The following is a 6000-nucleotide window of genomic DNA, read 5'->3' as shown; positions in this document are numbered from 1 at the left end:
CAGTATTGAAGCTCCACTACATGTTGGCGATGATGAATTTTCAGAATCATTGATCCACAGAGTTGTGTAATTTTCCTTAACAGAAATCAGTTGCCCAAATATAACAAGTAAGAAAGCAGATGTAAGAGTTATGAAGAACTGGGTAATTTTAACACAGGATAAAAGGGCTGGAAAACGAGGGAAATATGAGAATTGGAAAGCAAGAAATCATAAAGTAGTGTGGCAATAGGAATAGAGGGACAAACAGAGGATATGGGTCACCTACATACTGACCAGTAGTCAAAATATATAAAGTTGAGAGAAATGTTGGAATTAATTTCTCAAAGTTAAAAAAATGAATTAACCTCCAATACATCTCGTCTCTGTCTTCCTCTCCCTTCTATCACTCTCCTTTTTTTTTTTTTTTTTTTTTTTTTTTTTTGTCTTTTTGTCTTTTCTAGGGCTGCTTCCCGCGGCATATGGAGGTTCCCAGGCTAGGGGTCTAATGGGAGCTGTAGCCACCGGCCTACACCAGAGCCACAGCAACGCGGGATCTGATCCGCGTCTGAGACCCACACCACAGCTCACGGCAACGCCAGATCCTTAACCCACTGAGCAAGGCCAGAGATCGAACCCGCAATCTCATGGTTCCTAGTCGGATTCGTTAACCACTGAGCCACGACGGAAACTCCTCTCTCTCCTTTTCTTATCCTCCCTATGTGTAAAGATATAGTCTATACCTCATTTGACCATTTGATATAATGAGCTAGATAAATAATATTTTCCTGTAATAAAATAATTAAATAATTTAGTTAAAGTTATTTCCTTTTCATTATATAAAAATCAATAACGTTATGAATTATTCCATATACACAGTTTAATTTGTCAGTGTAAACAAAATACAAACGTAAAGGTAACTTTTTTTTTCTTTTTTGGCTGCCCCACGGCATATAGAAATCCTAGGCCACCTATGTTGCAGCTGCAGCAGCTCCAGATCCTTTAAGCCACTGTGCGGGGCCGAGGATCAAACCTGCTTCCCGGCACTGTAGGGATGCTGCCAAACCCACCATGCCAAAGCAGGATCCTGAAGGTAACATTTTGATGCTACATTTAGTTTTTAATTATTTTTAATATCTTTTATGTTATCATTTAGGGAATTTACAAGGATCCAATTTAATGCACATCTTAGAAATATTAATACTAAATTTTAAACATTAATATTTTCCTAGCACCCACAAGCAAATAGATCACTCTATATAGGGCATGTGTTGCTAATTTATTTATAAGATTAATAAAAGTATTTAAAAAATAAAATCTGTAATAAATAGTGTAGTTAAGACTTAGATTATAAGTTAGATAAAATAATTATTCCTCGTTTTCTTACCATTTAGTTGGTAATGTCAGTAAAAATTAATCTCAAACATGGGCCAGTTGTACCCTCAAGCTGTTTAATAGAAACAATTTACTTAATAGTATCTAAGAATATTTGTTACTGCCTTTAAGAACAAATCAATGTTGTAAAATTTAATCAGACATGAAATTAAATATTTTAATATTTAAATATTAACATGTCCTATAAACAACTACAGCTTTTCTTTAATGACATTTTCTGAGGTTGGTAAGACACTGATGAAACTGAGCAGGTTAAAGAGGAGGAATACTTGGTCCTGCTGCTCCTTTACCATCTCATAGCATCACCCAGATGAAATGCCTGAGACTAAGGCTAAAAGCTGGAGTTGTGGTCTTATGTGCTCTCATGAACCAGCTCTGCACACTTCCTTTCTTATTTCTGCAATCGTACTACCTATGATGCTGAATATATGTAATGAAAACAACCTCATATGTTTAAAACATGATAAACATCCTTTATACAGGTTTTGGGACATGTATTTTCTTCATAAGATAATAATCTGTAGTATCTTATTGAGTATCAAGAAAACAGTATTATAGACTTTTTCTGTGTTTACTGATATTTTACACAATCCATTTTAGTTCATCATTGTGTCTACTTTCTAGTATAAGTCACTATCTCAAATCTGGAACTAGCATCCATAGTCTTTTGAAATAATAAACTACTGTGATCTACAGTGAGAAAAATCCTAGTTATGTTTCATTAAACCAAAAAGTCAACCACCTCTACGTACAAGTAACAGGAGGGTGAATATAGAGAAAGGAAATGGAAAAACTAATGCAAAAATATGACTCCTCAACCTAAAGTTTACAATCTCATCAAAGAGGTGGAATCAACATAAGGTACTCTTAGAAACCAAAAGAAAATTACATGTGCAAAACACCATCACCAGCTGCACAAATTAACACAGTAATAAATTAAGCAATAGGTTCTGAGAGGCTCAGTAGAAGAGAATCATCAGAGGAGTTAACAGTGGTACGTTTTCTGTAAAGGTTACTGTAGTAGTTGACAAGAAAATTGGATTTATATAAAGTAGATGGAATGCTTTCTAGGTAGATTGTTAATCAAAAAAAGAAGAAAGTCATCATGAAGTGAAAATTTTGGTAGAAAGAAATTCATTTGAAATGAGCAAAAATCTGTGACACACTGTTGTCAATAGAAAACGGCAAAATTAAAAAGCAAATCTGTCAACCAGAGTATACGCTAGAGATTAAAGAAAAATACATCTTATTCCTTATCATAAGCATTACATATAGGGCTGTTTATTACCTATATTACACATATTTTACAAAGAAGGAAAAAGAGAAGAGTGCTATATTCTCCCTGAAAAAAATCATTAAATATCATGTCTATATTGATTTCAAGACCTTGCAAAGTGAAAGCAAATGTGAAGCAAGTTTAGTATCATAAACTAATTAGAATATCACTTAGATTAGTGAAGAAGAAAGATACTTAAATTTATGCTACTTGTCAGTATTTCTAAATTTTTTTAAAAAGAACAAAATAAGCATAGGTTGCACCGTAAGGAATTTAATGTTAATTGTATTCTCTAACAGATGATAATGGCTAAAAAGATGTTAAACAAGCAAGGAAGGTATAAGTGAGGGATGGGTTAGAAGAGCCAAAGCAGCATTTTGTAATAGAACACTTGACTAAGAACCTGGAAATTGATTCTCAGAGTTGCCTCTAACACTAAGTAGCTTGTCATCTCTTAAAGTTTATGAACCTTTTGCAATCATTTCCAATTCTGTTCTTTTGAGCAATAAACTGAGTATAATATAAGAGGATGGATAATGTCTTCTGATCTGAACTTTAGAAATCAATCAACTCTAAAGAGAATTCTGACTATTAAATTATGTCTTTACTAAATAAGCATTTCTTTCCTAAATTGTCCTCTATGGGGTGATCTAAATTACTATTTTCATTTTCTTTTTAAATACATGTAGGAGGGGAGTTCCTGTCGTGGCGCAGTGGTGAACGAAACCGGCTAGGAACCATGAGGTTATGGGTTCGATCCCTGGCCTTGCTCAGTGGGTTAACAATCTGGCGTTGCCTTGAGCTGTGGTATAGTTTGTAGACGCAGCTCAGATCCTGCGTTGCTGTGACTCTGGTGTAGGCTGGTGGCTACAGTTCCCATTAGACCCCTAGTCTGGGAACCTCCATATGCTGCGGGAGTGGCCCAAGAAATGGCAAAAAGACAAAACATAAAAATAAATAAATAAATATATGTAGGAGGGAGTTACCATTTTGGCATCCGACTAGTATCCATGAGGATGTGGGTTCAATCCCTGGCCTTGCTCAGTGGGTCGGGGACCTGGGGTTGCCGTGACCTGTGTGGTATGGGTCACAGACACGGCACAGATTCTGTGTTGCTGTGGCTGTGGTGTAGGCCGGCAGCTGCAGCTCCGATTTGACACCTAGCCTCAGAACTTCCACATGCCGTGGGTGTGACCCTAAAAAGCAAATAAATAAATAAATAAATAAATCTATGTAGGGATTAAAAGTATATTCAAATAAGACAGAAGGTAAGTTTGGTCTTTACTGCTCTTGAATGGAAATTTTTCTTTCATATAATGGGTTTTTTTTAAATAAAGTTTTTGATATAGTGTGGCAATCAGTTTCCAACTCAAGAAATGATTTGTCTTGGCAATAATATTCAGAGGACATTTCAGGGGTTATCAACTAGTGATTCTGATCCTATTGAGTAAAACCAAGGATAATTATTGATGTTACACTCATTTGTTGTGGAACAACAATTCCCAAATATATATTTTCTGCTTCTAAATTTCAAGGCTGTTGCAATTCCTTATCTAGTTTCTTGCTTCCTTAAGGCCATCTAATCACAAGACTCAGGCTGACATCAAAGGAACTTGGTGAATTAACCTTAAATATCTCATGTCTAGATTATCCAATGTGTGAAGAAGAGTAACTATTAAAGTTTACCCAGATATTTCCATAACAAAGATTCGCTGTAGATGATGTACTTAATGCATGAAAAGCAGAATATTAAAATTCAAAAGAATGAACTTTGATATTAAAATTGATGTATAAATGACAAAAGAGTATTATTAAATTGTTTTACTATTTGTAATCTTTAGGTATTTGGAGCAAAAGAGATAGATACCTTTTACTTGAATCCACTCTAACAAAATAACCAATGACGAGGAGATACTTTATTGGAGAAGGTGTTATGGGATTACCAAAAAAACCCCCACAAACAACAAAACCTGGCAACAGAATATAAACAACATGAAATCCAGTAAGTACTTAAAAGTTTTTCACAAACATTTGTCATTCACATTTACAGAATTCACCAGGCAAAAGGGAATATAAAACTTTGTATAGTAATTTCTCATTTTTAAATTGTTTGTGGCCTTCATTGATTTACTTCACAACAACATGTCCAAAAGAAGTATTAAGGTAATTATTACATTCTTTGAGCACAGAGAGTAGTTTTTTTATACTGCAATTAAAAGTTCTAACTCTCAGAGTTCCTTGGTGGCTCAGGGGGTTAAGGATCCAGTTGTCACTGCTGTGGCTTGGGTAGATGATGGGGTTTGATCCCAGAACTTTGCGTGTGAAAGGGGTGTGGCCAAAAAATGCTCTCTCTCGTTAATCATAGTGAATAACATGCAATATAAAAGTTAAATAGTCTAAGAATGCATCTTTAAAGAATGGAGCAATGGAAAAGCAATTTGGTGTTATTATAAGATAAATATTGAGAAAACCATGACTACAAACAAAAGATTGCAAAAGGTATCCTAATTTCAAGTTTAAAAAACACTAAAACAAATTTCACTAGACCTATGAAAAATCATACTCAGAATAGAATGTATAACTAACACTACTTTCCTATGTTTTAAATTTACCTGAATGCCCCTTTAAAAAAAAAAAAATAAGCTCCTATAGGAAAATCTTTTATTAGTTGGAGTACAAACTCATGAACCTAAATTTAGTAAGAAATGTCAGAAATGCTGTGATCGATGATTACAGAGTGAATCTAAATTAAATAATAGCTTTTTTAATCATTGGAATGATCATAGTAATTTAAAAGGTGAACATAGCAAGAATGATGTTAACATAAAATTGTTGATATCAAAACCGAAATTAATACTGGATCTTTCCATCATTAATCAGGAAATAAATCTATCTTGCAAGAGGATTTTCAGAGAGCAGCTAATAACTGCTATCGCACATTCCTGAATCCATAAACCAAATATAGATAGAAGAGTGACTGATATTAGGAATCTGAAAGTGACAGTTCCCTCATGAATACCACCAGACCACGTGACCTCTGTGGTATTAAGACTTGAAGGAACATTATCTTATCATGAAATAATTCAGCAGTCAGCTTGATGAGTACGCTGCCCTGCAAAAGCATAGATATCTGTGTCAAGCTGATTTTCTGCCATTATGTGCATGTTTAGAGAGTTACTTGAAAATAGAAAAAAATGGAATTAATAATGTTTTGTATAAGTACATAAAATCACAGCAAATACAATAAAAATAGATACAATAAATGAGAATAAGGCTAAAATGTGGCTTCTAAATCTTTATTCATGATTATTGCTGATCTGCCCCAAATCACCATTTAGATTTTATCACCATCT

At 34.2% G+C, this 6000-nt stretch overlaps 1 long non-coding RNA gene across 1 annotated transcript in view; it reads left to right on the top strand.

Annotated features, from left to right (window-relative positions):
- LOC110257539 overlaps positions 662–6000 on the top strand; it is a 67418-nt gene continuing 62079 nt past the window's right edge. Inside the window, exons 1-2 of the long non-coding RNA XR_002340297.1 lie at positions 662–1069; positions 4489–4649. This is a non-coding gene — a long non-coding RNA (uncharacterized LOC110257539). The remainder of the gene's footprint in view (positions 1070–4488; positions 4650–6000) is intronic.

The sequence above is a fragment of the Sus scrofa genome, chromosome 18 (genome assembly GCF_000003025.6).
Source record: "Sus scrofa isolate TJ Tabasco breed Duroc chromosome 18, Sscrofa11.1, whole genome shotgun sequence".
Taxonomy (NCBI): domain Eukaryota; kingdom Metazoa; phylum Chordata; class Mammalia; order Artiodactyla; family Suidae; genus Sus; species Sus scrofa.
This window is presented reverse-complemented; position numbering and strand designations above follow the sequence as displayed.